Source organism: Empidonax traillii, unplaced genomic scaffold, assembly GCF_003031625.1.
Source record: "Empidonax traillii isolate 1590-97213 ecotype Southwest subspecies unplaced genomic scaffold, ASM303162v1 scaffold513:size879593, whole genome shotgun sequence".
Classification (NCBI taxonomy): Eukaryota; Metazoa; Chordata; class Aves; order Passeriformes; family Tyrannidae; genus Empidonax; species Empidonax traillii.
In genome coordinates, this window is record NW_020955706.1 from 361625 (window position 1) to 378192 (window position 16568).

Below are 16568 nucleotides of genomic sequence, written 5' to 3' on the forward strand. Positions count from 1 at the left end.
GCTTTAATTCTAAATTACATTGTTTGATGTAATAAGAACTTCCCTACCAGATAAAATCTAAATTAGTTGTCTGCCAATAGTAATTCCCAGATGTCTCTGAAAAAAATTGCCCTATTCTTCAACCTCCTTTCACCCCTCTGCAACTATAATGGATAATTATGTAACAGCCTGACTGTAGGGGAAGTTATTTTGTAACCTCAGGCTGGTGGTTGATTTATGCCTTGAACTGTGAACATTTATATCCATTATGAATTTTTATCGGTACAATCTAATTCCCTGCACAAATGTATGAATATGTATGTATAACCTTTTCCTGAATCCTGCTAAGCGCTTGGCTTCAAAGATACTACTTGCCAGCATGTTTCACAGAAGTACTACTTTTGCCAGTTTTAAATTTTGCTTTCATTATTACCATCAGTGCTTGCTTGGGGCATGTATCAGTGGTAGTGTAACCACCAATATCCTTTTCCACCGTAACTCCCTGCTCTGAACAGCTCTGAAGCCCCAGCTGGAGCCTGTGTGCCTCTGCTGGACCACAAGGTAGCAATCTCCAGTCTGCTGACATCTCCTACTCCATCCCCCAATAGTCCAGACCTCACCTTTTACATTATGGGTTGGTGACAGGCAGAAGGATGACGCTTGCAGCAAATGAAAAGGTTAAAGTGTCTCTAGGACTACTATCATTCTGCTGCACCATGACTTTCTGAATTTGCAAGGGTCATTACAATTTAATGTCAAGAGAAGAGTTTATTTCGGTGAGAAGAAGTTGTTTTGGACTATGGGAAAGAAATTAATTTTGATTTATGTGGGGTCAGGTCAAAGAGGTGCTTTTGCGAAACACTGGGGAGGGAGGGCCTAATCTTGGGATGGGCTGTTACAACTACATTCTATTGCAAAAAAAGGGTAGATTATCTTTGATTTGAGGGAAATTGGTTATATGTGGTAAAAGAGGATTGGATTAGGAATGATTCTGAATAGAAAAGTAAGAACTAAGAAGGGGTTTCACTGAATGTCTATATGAGCTGGCTACTGCCATAAAAGAAATAGTTGGGTTCTGATTAGAGGCAAAAGAAGATGGAACAGACTGTAGGGAAGACCATGAAAAGAAAAGAAAAAGTCTTCCTTTCTCATCTCAACCCTGGACATTACTAGCGGTATCTTTATTCGCAGAAATTTGAAATGCAGGTAATTTCCAGGATTGCCAAGGGGAAGAGGAAACCTTGCAAGTCAAATATTGAATAAGCACCTGTAATGAAAAGCAGGCAATGATACAAACTTTGATAGTCCACGTATGAAAAACCTTGAGTTTGTGAATTCTCATAACACACTCTCAGCAAGGAACTATTACACTACTGGAAAAATTCTTTTTCGATGAACAGGGATACATGCAAAGCCAAAAGAGATATGTGGGGTGGTTACAACAGACAGTTGGCAATAATTTCAAACAGAGAACTTTGGTGATCATAGTCAGTATAGGGCATCTGTGGATTGAGCCATACAGCTTCAAGTGTGCTGTAAATTCTTTAGCTTGGGAGTGAGTTCTGAGACATGGTCTCTTGTTGCTTCACTTAATTATATAATGAACAGTCGGAAGCTTTTATTTGGATTAAAATTTCCCTGGAATTCAAGTTAATTTAGATTTGAGGTCTTGGCTCTGGTCTCTTCCTAGTTTGTACTTAATATAAATTACTGTCCTAGAACCATGACATGTTCAATTTATCCTCCATTTTAGATGGTTGAAAAGTGCATGCATAATTCTGTGCACTTTTTATAATCTACTGTGACAAATAGACCAAATGACTGAAACTGCTAGGTAATACACTTTATTTTAGTCACGAACCCACACCCAGCCTTAGTTTAAATACCAGGCATTTGAATTATTTGATTTGAATCAATGCCAAATTCAATCTTATGCAAACTCAGAAAGAGAGAGGGAAAAGAAGTCTTGGTATTAACCCAGTGATTTATGCGTGGGAACATAATGCAATAACAAGCAGCAATTGATCCAATTGTAGCGACAGGAGTGGACCACCATGAAAAATTTGACAACTTTTCATTGGAGCTACTGTGACTGAGGGGTTGGGAACGGGGAGATGTTTTTTCACACAGATAATGACTACAAGAAAAGTAGACTTGAGGACCAGGATTCCCAAAATTCCACCTTCTATCAGAAACACTAGTCAGGGTCTGTATGTCATGCTCCACTGACACTGCCGTGAGGATCTCCATTGTACAGTAACAGAGGATGAAAAATATTCCCATTCTGGAGATAAAAATAGAAAGTACTTATTATCACACCTGTCTGAGAGAAATATATATATTTTCATGATCTAATTCCAAATAACTATGTCAAATTGAGAGCTGTATCCAGAAATTATGAACCCTGATGCTGAGTTTTGATCTCCTGGGTCAGTCTGACTTGCCCTTTAGTGCCATGAGCTTAGGTACAGGGAGGCAATGTCACCTGAACATTCTCCAGGGAGAAAGCAGGACTGCCTGGAATTCTGTCAGCATTAGGAACCCCACAGGGATAATGACTTCTAGGATTATTTATACTCTGAAATATTACTATTTTTCCTAGGGCTATTTTTACTCTGTAGTAAGGCCACATTTGTGTAACCAATAGCAGAAAGACAGACAACTTTTCAGCTACACTTACTATTCTAATATTCAACTCAACCCAACAAAAGAAACTGCAGTTCTCTTTGCCCACTGGTACCCAGGGAGGCTCTGAATGAACTTCCTCAGAAGTTACACACAGAAAGGCTCAACTCCTTGTAGTTCTTTAGCAATTTCCTCCTCAGCCACAGACCTATCCTCTAATTTGATGCCTCTCGATGGACACTTTTTTTTTTTTTGAATTGTCATGCCAAACAGTTGTCCGCTTTGTTGGTTTTTTCCCAGAAAGGCACCTGTTCTATTTCAGCTACTGTTCAGCCTGTTCCACATCAGTGGTCTGCACTATCCCTCCGAGAGCCCTCAGCTCATCACATATTTCAGGCTGCCAGCTCTCTTATGTGCTTTTCCCCAGCAGCCAATTTTGTGCGGAAGCTCTTACAACTGAGCCAACTTCCATTCCTTCATAAAGGGAGACCCTCTTGTTATTGCAATTGAGGAGTTCCATAAGAGGCTTTTAATGTCTCCAGAGTGTTGTTGTGTACAATAAAATCTTGAATTAAGCTTTACCTAACACTTGTTCATGCAATACTCGTTTATTGGCAAATTGCATTTGTTTCTGCTGTTGATAAATACTTTTACGTTTATTTCTAATAGCAAAATTACATGACCAGATTAATATAGGCCTGAATAAAATGTTATGTGTTCAGTTTGAATAGCAAGAGCATTCAAACTGAATTCTGAATCACTAGAAAGTACACTGCCATCTTGTGTTCTGAAGTTCTAGATAATATAAAAATGCGCACTCTACATACAGCTTTTCACAAAATAGGAGTTGGCTATACGAGTGGAATCTGCAAGGTTATCAAACGATGTTTACTGTAATTTTATTTTCTTTCTTATAAAATTTAAAATAGTTCTTAAAATAGCAAGTTTGAACTCTGAATTCATCTGTTCTAAGAACCTATTCCTTTTAGTTAGTGATTTATGGGTAACAAGCCATTATCTTTTTTTTTTTTTTTTTCACAGTAATAAGGCCCTATATGGATTCCAAGGTATAGCTCCATTGCAAGGCAGCCTCTGAGCTGGTGTGGAGTTGCCAAATAAGTTGTATGCCAAATGCTTCTCCTCTGCAAAAACGGAGTGTGATAGAAAAGGGTGAGGACTTGTTTTTTTAGCTGGAATCTCTCCCTTTGGAGCAACTATCAACTGAGCATAACTAGATCATTGCTGAGGCTGTTCCAGTACGCACCAGAGGATTGGTGACTTGGTTGCAAGATGACCTAAAATGACATTTACTTGCAAAATGAAGAAAGTGAATCTAACATACCTGATCCACGGTGTTTATTCAAAATTGGATTAAAAAACCCCAAACAATAACTGATCTTGGCAGATGAAATAAGTACTGCATGTTTTTCCTCTGAAAATGATCATTCCTTCTTAACATGGTAATCAAAGAAGTATTTTTGTACCTGCATACTTCCAACTGCTTTCACTGTATAACAGTATTTAGCTCTGCCTTTTTATTATGTTTTTATTAATTTTAGCTTCTTTCTTTGATTGTTTAATATTGCAAATGTGTAGGAGCACTCTCAAACAGAGTTAGGAACAACGGCTCTATAAAACCCCAAAGGATTTATTCCATGCAGCTGTTGTTGCCTGAAACAAGCATAAGCAAGATAGGGAAAAGGGTGCCAAAACTCAAATACTAAGCTTAGAGACACCTCGGGCAGGGCAGGAAATAGTAAAAGCATATCAAGGTAACAGATGCCAAGGTAGAATGGTAGAGAACGTTAGCAGGGGAGAGAAGCACACTCGGCCTTACTCTTTCAGAAATTTCCCTCAGGTTAGTTGCTTTCCATGCCAGAAACTTTTCTTTCCACCTGTTTGGCATTTGTTAGCCCACTTGCACATACTTTTGTACATGAACTTATAGTATTATTTGCCATCTCTGAAAGGCAAACACTTTTGGCACCCATTATTGTCTGGTGCAGGCAGGCCTTCTGTCTCCCAAGGTTATTTTTTAATGCCTTACATGCATAATATACCATGACACAGAGTTTAAGCAACCTCCCTTTCTTGTGAAATGAGCAGTTAGAATGATTTGAAAGGGCCTTTGCTTCTGTAACAATACTTGTATAATACTTTACTGCTTTTTAAACTTGTCTTCAAAAAGTAACGTGTGCATTGTGGTCTGGTTGCATAACCTCCTGTTCAGTAAGAGGAAAACATTAAAACTGTTTGCACAACACATTGCAGTCAATGTTTAAGTAATGGGAAAAGCTTACTTAAAAAAGGCTTTGTCATTTCAAAATCTGGAATGCTTTGCTAAGATTGTTAATGCTATTTTATTTACTTTATCTGCCCCTAAGATTCATGCCAGTTTTTTTAGTTTTCTAGTAGAGAATGGTACTTTCTTAATTTATATTCTTTCCTGTTTTATTATCCAAGAGATTTTCAGACAGAAAAAGCTAACTGGCTACATATGAGGAATAATAAAACAGTAACTCAAATCATGATAGAAGTTATGCAAAATAAAGCAGGAAACTGTTTTCTGTAATCTCTGTTCTACTGTAACCTCTGAGGGGGTGTACTTGTACCTCTCTAGCGATTGAATAACACTGGCTGTAATAGTTACAACAAAAGCAGAAGAGGAAAAACTACAGCAAACAGAGCAGGTCTGGGACGAGAACTGATGTCTTTTGTGTCCTCAGTTCCTGGAGATGTCAGCTGACAAAGTCTGTGACTGATCAGTCTGAGCCTCTCAAGCACCCCATGCTCCAGCTTTTGAACACCTGCCAAGAGTTGCCATACTGAGTTAGACTGCATAATGTCCTAGCAACGGATGAAAGTTTGTTGTTTCCATCCCCAGTTTGTTCTCCATTACCTAGTTCATTTGGTCATTGTGGGACCTTTACTGATGCTAGAAGATGCCTGTCCATCAGCCTGCCCATGCTGGTAACTAACTACCATCTGAAAGTTAATGGTGGGAGACAAACCACTAGGAATAGTTCTAAGCATGTGAGTTGAACCTATCCCCTCTGGATGAGTTAGACCATGTTACAGCAGCACCACATGTGAGCTGCTGGGTTAATCCTGAATGTGAACTTTGGAGAAAGTACTAGCTCAAGTTTCGACTTTCACATTCCCAACTAGGGGTGCCTGAAGTCACAGGCATTAGGCAAAATTGCAACCACTGGGCACAGCTGGGTCCAGCTAAACCAGCAGTGCCCTTGGGAACATCAAAGAACTTTTAGAGAAAGGAAAGCATCAGGGAATGACAAATAGAGTTCAATTGAACAAAACTTCAAAGCATTTATTTATGTTTTCTCCTGTAATTCAGCTCAATATTTCTAAGCTTTTCGAGGGATACAAAGCCTACCATTTTTGTTATTGCATCCTTTCGCACTCCTGGTAGAAGTAAACTACCCTATATCCCTGGAGCACAGGCTAAACTTCCCAGAGGCCTTCCATGTATTTTACTACTCAAGGATACTTGCCTGAAGAAAAAGAAGATCCACAATGGAGCACAAAACAACAGGCCTTGAATGTAAAGTTTCATAGGTTTATGTTTTATGTTTTAACCAAGCTGCCTTTCCTTTCAAGTGTCCATCTGCAGGGTTATAAATGATAGTGAGAAAGCCTCTGCTTAGGTTTATTTTGTGTTAGCAAGAACAGTTGGCCATCTGCTGGGTAAAAGGAAGGCTGTTCTTTGGTGCATTTGGAAGCAAAGGTCACAAACAGCCAATGACACGTTTAGGCTGTGTCAGATCGGGAAGTGCTTTGTTAATCCACCCAGCTTAGTTTACCAGCTCTCCTTAGATCAGAACTCAGTATTGTGCAATTTCAAACGGCTTTCACACAGAGATGCTGTCTATGTAAGATTTTTGCTGCCCCCAAATGATGTCAGTCAAATGAGATGATGTCACCAGGTTTCAGAGTACAGCTTCAGCCTCTGTGTTCCAGGCCATGAGGCAGGGGTGTCTGCACTAGGTGAGGACTCTTGGACCCACCACTGACCCTGTCTGGCCTGTGCTGTGACTACTTTGCTAAAGAGGCATTGAATTGAATCAGCTCATCACAGGTCAGCACTCCAAAAGTCTGAGAGATGCTTGAGCAGCTGGGCTGCTGCCTCTGGAGTCTTGCTCCATTACTTAGTACATTTTGAAGAGTCCTGGGAGCATGTACAGGGTAAGATGGGGTGAGATCTGAAGGGTTGACAGGGCAAAAAAATAGAAAATTGGAAATCTTTTCTTTTAAATTCAGTCAAAACATAACTGACTGGAATCTCAAGTAAGACTGACAAGGCATAAGGATTAAGTGTGACTGTTTTAACATAGCCAACAGTGCCACACAAGTCAAGTAAGAGCTATGGAAGGCAGGAACACTTGGCAATTCTGGGATACATGGTATCACCAGGAAAATGAATATGAGGCAAATAATTTTCCCTTTTTAATTTCTAATGTTTTTTAGAAACTGGTTAGAAGCTGCAATGAAGTATATTTAGACACTATAACAAAAATGTTTAGAAAATACTCTGCTGATATATAAATATACACTTTAGTTGACTACAAAATAATTGCTAAAAAGCTTTCTGTAAAAGCCACTAAAGATCCAAACCCAGTGCTTTCTGCTCTAAGAGCTGGAGAATTTGAATGATGTATTGAGCAGTAAATGAGGAATTTAAACAACTTACTGGAGGAATAAAAGAAATGATCTCTAGCCATTTAAGGAAAAATTCAAACACAGGAGAAAAACTCAAATTATGGAATCAAGAACAGGAATTCCAGCTCTGTCTTTCTTACTTTCCTATGCACCAGGAGTCTCACCCTCTCCATTCCAACTGAAAGTTGATATTTTAATGGGAGTAAGGCAGTCTTAATGCCCTTGGCCTGAGCTGCCTTGTACCAAAATGTCCAAGGTAAGTGCTACCACTGTCACAGCAAGACAATTGTCCTGACAATCCCTCTGCTGAATTTATTATCATGGTTTTATTCTTCCTTCAGTCACAAGGTTGTACTATTTTCCTTAACTGCCCTCTTAAAACTAATGCATATACTGGCCAGGAGGGAGTGCTCTAGCAGGGGAGCCAACACTATTATCCCACAGTCCTGATGTTCCAGCAAGCTTGGGAATGATTGCCCTGAGGTTTCTCACCAAGCTGCTTTCAGCTCACAAGAGCATGAGGAATCACTCAGCACCTCTTTTTATGCCTAGTCATTAGGTATATTTACAGTAGTACTTTCTCCAACAAAGTCTGGCACTGCTTTCTTTGCCCCCACTTTCTGTTTTACAACTGTTCCTTTGCCTCTAAACTTCCAGTGCTGCAGTGCTGAGGAGCCATGAACACAAGGACAGCTTGTTTTTTCACTTCTCAACACACAAAGAATGTTGTGTTAAAGAGAAAATAAATTCTGTTTTTCTCTCATTTGAAAATGCCTACCTTCCTCAGCGACATCACTGCATGTAATGGAGCAGTAAGCTGGTCCCCTATCAAACAAAGCAAGCAGCAGAGATTAATTATCTCACAAATATTTTGGAGAATCAAGCAGTTCACCCATTTGTGCTGCTCCATTTCCCGTGTTTTCAGCTGAAAGAGCAGGCTGCTGTCTAAATTGATGGCATCCTTTTCAGCTGAGACCAGCTTAATCTATTTTGTGTTCTTCAAAAAAGGAGCTGCCTTTGTTGTCCCTTTTATGTGCCACATTTCTCTACTGAAACAAAGCACTGGTGAACGGCATTGGCCTGACAGTGCCCGAGACTGGAGTCCTCAGGTCTGGCAAGGCAGCAGTAGTAGGAGCATTTAAGGTGTCCTGCTGGTGCAAATTACACAAGATAAACTGACACCAGTCTTTAGTTGTATATACTTAATTAAACTTGTACAAGAAGAAAATCAAATACGCAGATGAATTCAAATCACATCATCATCAGGAAGGAAACAACATTTTTAAAAGTCAAATTCAACAAATAACCAGTATTTCTGAAAATGAAAGGGAGAGAGACTGCCAGGCTGCCTGCTAGTGACTCCCACCATTCAGTCTGCTCTAGCAGTGCTTGCTTACTTATAGGCAAGGTTGCTTTTTAGTGGTTCCTACCCATTACTGTCCACTTTACCCTTCTCTGGGAGGGTCTTTCTCTCCTCACAAAGACAGTTTAGCTGCCTGTGGAGCAGCTGCTGAACTGCTCCAGTTTACAGCCTTGCATATTCAGATAAATTGCCACTCATTTCTCTTAATATACTGCGCTGTAATTTGAAAAATGCTGAAAATTAACCCTTTTTACCAGCATTTCTGGTGCTAAAACTGTGTTTTAAAAACTGCAACACATTTGCATCTGAGCAGAAATATCTCTTTTACTTGTACAAATATTCTGTTCAGCTGTCTCTGACTGCCCCAGCCTAAATTAGAGTTGAATCAACATTTGTTTTGTTTCACATAATGACAGAATTAGCTACATTTGTTCAAACTTCCTTGATTTACTACCTGATCTCATTATTCAGACTTCAGTATGTCTCCTCCCTCTGTATTTTCTTTCTCAGAAGGGACAAAACTGAAGAACTTTTAGCTCCAGTTCCAAGGAAAATGAGAACGAGGCATGCCAGCTTCATGCTTCTGCCCCAAACAAAATGCAAATGGTACAGTACTGGCATAATGATAATTTAGCTGCATGTAAACCATCAAATCACTCCCTTTCTGCTGTGGCTGGCTACCAGCGCAACACCACACAGTGGATGGTGCTCATCAGCTTGTGGTTAAGTTCCCTGTTCACGGCTCTGAGACTCTGGTTCCTCTTTTGCTGACTGTGATTCCTCCTTCCTGTTTCTCCATTCCTTGAGGAACAGTAGAGGTACAATAGAAACATGGTACAATGACACAGAACATCTTATGCTCATGGCATTGGCAGTCTCCTGCTGAAGATTTCTGTGGTACAAGCTCAAAAAAACCACTGCTGAATGTTCAGTTTGCCTCCACTGTCTTGCCGTGTAATTGGGTGCTCAATCCCCCCTTAGCACAGCACAGGAAGAAACCATTAAATGCCTAATATCACTATGGTTTTTTTGTTTACAGTCTGCCTGATTCTCATCCAATCTTTTCTCATCATCTTTGAATGTATTCTTGAATATCTTCATTCTGAAAAATTGAGTAAGTCCACTCTATCTCCTTGGCACATACAAGGATTTGTCAGAAAGCGCTTCTGATTTGTCAGAGGGAAGGGACACTTTTTGTCAGAGGGAAGGTGGGCCATACTACAAGGAATAATATGGCATTGCAGGAAACTTTGAGAGAACAGACTAAGAAGGGACTGAATATCACTGAGGGCTGAAAAAAATACAAGTACAGGGAATTGGGAGAAAGTGGCTGTTTGTGTAAGACTGTATGTAGCTTAGTGCATAAACTGCAAATCTGCTGCAGGATATCAGGACTGATCTTAACCTATTTCCCCATCAGACCTTAAATGACAGCAATAGTCTTCACGCTAAGCTGTGTATTGAAAGACTGTGAAACTGACTTATAAAAAGATATGGCTGCCTGAATATATCAGAACAAATGCAGATGTCTCAGAGTAGTTGTACACTGCCTTCCATTTTCACAAAGCACTGGAAATTCAGATGTTTAATAATATTCTCTCATAAAATCTTACCTTTCCACTAGTAGCTACCTTTACAGGACAATAGTATTATTGTGTGGGAGATAATTATGGAGTAATATAAGATGATATAAAAATTATTGGGACAGAGTTAATCTAAGCTATAGATGTTTTGTTCTGCTTTGACATCTAGTTCCCTCACGATCACGAAAAACCTATCATTTTAAGAAAGGAAAAGTAAATTGTTTCACGTGAAAAGTGACCAAACCAATGGCACTGTGAAGGGGACCCTAGAAATAGAATCCAATGCAATGCATATTTAAGGTGTGGTTTGTTCATTTTAAAGAGTCTCATAGTTATTTGTCCATTTGGGAACAGTTTTTGCATGGTCTGTTCAAACACTCTGCCTCCCCCAAACATGGTGTTTACACACTTATATTGCTTAATTTTGTGTCTGATGTTGCATACCTTGGTATTCCCCAGAGCATACTTAGGGAATTGTCTTAAAATGTAATAAACACTAGAAGAAATTGTTCCTTCTCATTAAACTCTGAGGAAGGATTTGCAATAGCTTATTTGTTTGTTAAGCTGCCTTGGCTGCCTTGCTATCTGATCCAGGAAAGGGTTCTTGTGAGTTAGCCACAACACTGAAGTGTTACAATTTTAACTGAAATATGTCAAATGTTTCTGCCAAGTTATCTGATGTCCTTTTCCAGCAGTAAAGAACTCTCTAATAAGATTCAGTCAAGAACTGCACAAATACACTAGGATTTTCATCAACACACTTTTCATATTTTATTTAAGCAAGTAAAAATCCAACTGACTTAAACTACATTCAAGCACTCTTCACACCCTTGTGTTTCTCCTCCTCTTGAGATGCTATTCTCACCCAGAAGTTGTAGAGCTCTTGTCATACCTATAATCTTCTCAAAAGAATGTACAAGGATTGAGTTTCTAAGTAAAACACATGCAGCATTCTCTTCCACAACACAGTTTATATGTTATATACCCTTAGGAGTAACAATGGTTATTAGAACCAATATATCTAGGGACATAAACAAGGAAAACACAGAATTAAGCAAATTCCATTATTAGGTAATTTCTTCTTCCTCCTCTAAATTCAGAGAAATTGCAGCAGATTGGGAGAATTGTAGTGTAAACATTTTAGTGCATCAAACTACAGGATTAGACTGGATTATTTAACAAAATGCTGTAATATATTCTATTTTCCATTATGGAGAGAGACTTCTTTCAAGGGATTGTAGTGACAGGACAAGGGGTAATGGCTTTGAAATGAAAGAGTTTAGATTAAACACTAGGAAGAAATTCTTTACTGTCAGGCTGGTGAGATACTCGAACATGCTACCCAGAGAAGCTGCCCCACCCCTGGAAGCGTTCAAGGCCAGGCTAGGCCGAGCTTTGAGCAGCCTGGCCTAATGAAAGGTGTCCCTGACCACAGCAGGAGTTTTGGAACTAGATGACCTTTAAGGTCCCTTTCAACTGTTCTGTGATTCTGTGATTCTAAGATCTCCCCAGGGGATTGGATGTCCACAGAAATCCTAGCAGGATCCTGAATTGATCTCACATTCCATACACATTACAGCACAGGGGACAGGAAATTGACAGGATATAGGACTATCAGCACAAATTGTTGAACTTGATTAGTGTTTACTACATCCAGCTTCTTCTACCTCAATTCCCCACTGAAGGCTTCCCTACTGTCTGCTGGGTATTAAAGCAATGTATTTTTGGAAAATATAGAAGGGAATCTTTTCAACCATATGTAACTATCCAAATTAGAACAGTGTCATAATTATATGAATTAAATTTCTCAAAAGGAAACTACCAACTCTATTCATAAATTCATAAAGTTGGCTAAGAAAGGCAATGCTCCTTCCCAAATGGGGATCTTCAGTGTTGCAACACTTCCTGCCAGACTCTTCTGCAGGAGGGCATAAAGCTGGAATGAAAACATGGGCGTTCTGAAAGTAAAAAAAGAGAACTGAGAATAGTCATGAGATGAAGTCACTATGACAAAATGCAGGTATACAGGAGCTGCAACAGCCAGAAAAGTGTAGAGGCAAATAGTTTCTACAGAAGCTCCCTTGTCATGCTGGGTAGATACATATCAATTTAACTGACAGCTCTCTTAAAAAAAGGGAAGGAAATGAAAGACTTGTGGCACTGTATAAGAGTGTGCAATCCACACTGGAGCTCCTGTGGGATATGCACCTTGAAAGCTAACCGTCTGTAAATGTCACATTATGCTTAATTTCACCAACCACACTGCGAGAAGCCATATGTGGTAACTATGTTTGGTTTCACAGAGTTGCCTCAATAAATAAATATTAAAGTTTTTCTCTTGAAAGGCTTTTGACGTAAGTTGCAGAATAGTGGAAACTGGGCAGGGATATACATTTCTATGCAGAGTTTTCTAAGAAGCTTGCTTGTCTTCCCTTCAGTTATTTGGATGCAGCACGACTGTCATTACAGTAGAATGAAGAAGGTGAAATGAATTCACTGGGAACCTGCAAATATGTACATTGATAAACATATCTTCCACTTGCTACCAGTGACAGGGCATAACTGGTTTTACTATCAGAAGTAATCAGAAGAAACGAACAGAGATGTATCTCATTCTATTTGCAAAGGCCAACCTTGAACTGACAGATGCATAAACTTATCCATGCATACAGATAACAACTTAGTAAGTACTTTTCTTTCATGCAAAATGTGGTATACAGAAAAGTTGGGTCTGGAGTTACTAGTACATAGATAATAGTACTATATTACTAATAACTCTGCCTTGGCCCACCAGTGGAAGGCTTAGTGAAGTCACAACAATTTCACAGAGGAGTCTATATACATTTTAAAATATATTATGGACAAGGATTTAATACTTGATTCTCAGCGATCAGCTCTTGTTTACAGACTCACTTTTAAGCTCTAGCTTTTCTAAGCTCTTCAGGTTACCTTATTGACTGAAAGGTGAAATAGTTGATCATCTTTTATGCTTTCTCTCTTTAACAGGAGAGAGCTGACCACTATGTTCAAAAACATCTGCAATTTATTTATATTTAAAGAGAGAACATGCTGCCCTCTACCTTTTCCATATAAAAAAGGCCAGCTTCTAATTGGAGATCCCTAGAAAGGAGGTTTCAGTCATGATCCATGCTCTGAATGCTTTTATCATCTTTTTTCCTAGTTTCACTCCTATCCTCGTGTAACCTTTCAAATCCAGGCTGATCCTTGCCAATGGCTTGAGGTCCTGCAGGCTTCTCCCCAGCTCTAAGCTCTGAGACCTGGGCCTTTCTTCTTCTGTGGCATGGCACTGAGGCTGCCTACAAGCTGAGCTCATAGGCTGGTAGTGTATGGATGGACTGATGGATGGATGCAGTGCCTTTACCCCACGGTCTGATGCTATAAAATTGGCACAATGCCTAAGTAGACCTTAGAGAAACTGGCTACTTCAGAAAAACATCTTGGCCCACTCAAATATCAACAAAACTCCTCCCAAAGCACGAATTACTTGGCGTTGAATGACATGTTTGTGAATGCGTGTAGGTTTTCTTTTTTTTTTTTTTTTCCCCCTCTGGTGAAAAGAAATGACTAATCCAAAGGTTATTGAAAGGGCTTATGCCTTTTCCCCCTTTTGTTGCCTCAACAGCTTGTTCTGAGTTCATGATTCAGCTGTGGATGTCCCACACCCATTCTTTACCTAGGGCAGCCAAAACTCCACCTCTTCTGTAGGTGGTGGCTCTTTGTACAGGGGCACAGAGCAAAAAGGTGTGCTCATACATTAGCGTCAATCACATCTGAATAGTAGCTGAACTGGAGAAAGCAAGAACATCCGAAACACCCCTTATTCAAGGAGGTGTTTTCTTCTGTTTAAACCTTGCAACTCAATGAAGAGTTTTGAAAAAATAGTTTCTACTTTTCCATTTTTCAAGGAAGCAAAGGATTCTTTATGTTCATTTTCTCAATTGCTAGTATTACAATAATGTTCTTCTGTTGCCCTCAGAAGCAGTGACGTGAAGCAAAAATTATAACTCAAAGCTATGCTACTTTAAAGTGAAAAACAAACAAACAAACAAATCCCACAACTTTTTTTCTGCTACTTAGTCGATAAAGTAAAAGCACAGGTATTTACTACAGCACTGCAATTCCTGTCAGCTTCCACTGGAATTGGGAACTTCTTCATGTTTCAATAAAATTTCTTTGAAATTTTTCAAAATTCTTTTTACAGTTTAAGCTGAACACAGTACTCTACCTTCTCTTCTAGTTGCGTGTACAGTTGCTATTTCAGCAACCTGTAAGTAGCTGTATCCCATCAATTAATTTTACACATCTGATTCCTACATCTCAAGGGCTCTCATGCTACATTAGGTAATTCTCAAAATCTGTTGCAGAACTTCATTCAAGGCAAGATTTATCAGAAGAGTCTTTTCTTTCCACAGCCTGTGTATGGGTTGCCCAAGAGTGTAGTGTTTGTCTTGAGCAGCAAGTTACCTCTGTGGTCTCCTATGGGGGCACTGCATAACAGAGCTCTGAAACACCTTATTTGAAGGCTTCTCAGAAAGTTTAAAGTACTTTGGCCACTTTATTTTGTATTACACTGCAAACTGTATTTAAACTATGTTTCTTAAATATGCCAGTGTTAAGAATTCTGGAAATGCAAGTCTTTGATGACATGAGGAGTGTCACATTGATCTGGCATCTCACTCATGCTTGCAGATGAACTCGGGTATGTGGGAAGGACAGCTCAGGGAATGACAAATGCTGCTGCTTTGGCTCAACAATGCTTAGAATACTTCCAACTACCACACTGTAGATCTGCTGGTATTTTTACTGACATAATTTAATTCTCTTTGGTGTCACAACCATATTACTTTTAAAATTGTGTTTCCTAAGTGTTCTTCTCGGTACACTTACTTATCAGATAGGCTTTATATGATTACATGAGACATATTTTTTTAAAATATGCCAGTGGTTCACTTCATGAGAGTGAGAAACAGCAACCTCACAATCCAAGAGCTGCTTTTTATGAAGATTGCCATCCTTCCAAGGGAGCCAGGGATTGCATGCAGAGCACTGGTAGGAACTCAACATTCTTACCGCAAGAAAAGACCCCTCTTGCGCAAAAACAAGGTGTCACCCTTGCTTTGCATAAGACAAGGGCTCTCTATGGTTTCCAAACCATATCACCATGTCTCTATCATTCCCAGTTAAATCTCCACCCACACACATACCTAAAAATTAATTGGGAACTTCTTTGAAATTAAGTTGTGAGGTAGTGACAAATATTGCTTATCAGATATTACTTGAATTCAATTTTTCACTGGGAACCTCCATGACTAGGATGAAATAAATGAGCAATGGTCTTGTTATTGTTCCTTACAAGTGACTGTCATACAAAGGATTACTCTAGGAAAATCTGAAGCCCACTGCAGTGGATGTAGTATTTCTTTGCCAGCATTCAGCAATGTGGAAAGTTTTAGATAGCTGTGATTTAAAGTCCCCCCAGCTATATGCAAAACTTCAGTAAACAGTGTGAATGGAAACTCAGCCGAGACCTGTGTTTGTTCCCTACAGACTGCCTCCACAGCATCAGACAGCTAAATGTGGATATGCATGAGTTAATCCAGAAAGTTGTATACAAATTATTCACAGGAGGGAAATTTAACTCCATAACCAAACTATCAAACTGCCAGAACAGCTGTTTATGTTGTAGTAATACCAAAAACCTAACCTAAGGCTGAGTTCCCATTGCAACTAGTTCAATCACTGCCCCCGGAAAATTGCAGGCTATTTTCTAGTCAAAGTACACAGAGGGCATAAAATCAATTAACAACACTGAGAATAAAAGCAAAGCAAATAGTAATAACACCTGGGTGGCTTTTATGTACTGCTTTTTATCAGTAGGCCTTACAGGGGTTAGTCCTACATTGTCACACAGTCCTTAGTGTATTTTTAGACCAGTCTCTCTAGGGAGATACTGTTATCCTTGGTTTATATATGAGGAACTATGACTGCAAGAAGCACCAATATTGCATGCAAGGTAGGGAACCGAACCAGAGTCTCACTGCTTGTGCACTTCATACTGCTCCCTGGAGAACTTCCTGCTGGTTGCTGAGCAAATGGAAAGGTATCATGTTGAAATATCATGGGAGAAATAGGTCCCTAAACGAGGTTTGAAAGAGGGTAAGAGAGCTTTATGAATTTTCATGTGATTTTATTTCATATACATAACAAATGCACGAGGAAGGAATGAACAAATAAATAAGCAATTATAGGCAAACTGTTATTATGAAAGTATCAGTCATCACATAGATACTAGCATTCCATTCAAGACTTCCAAAAAGCTG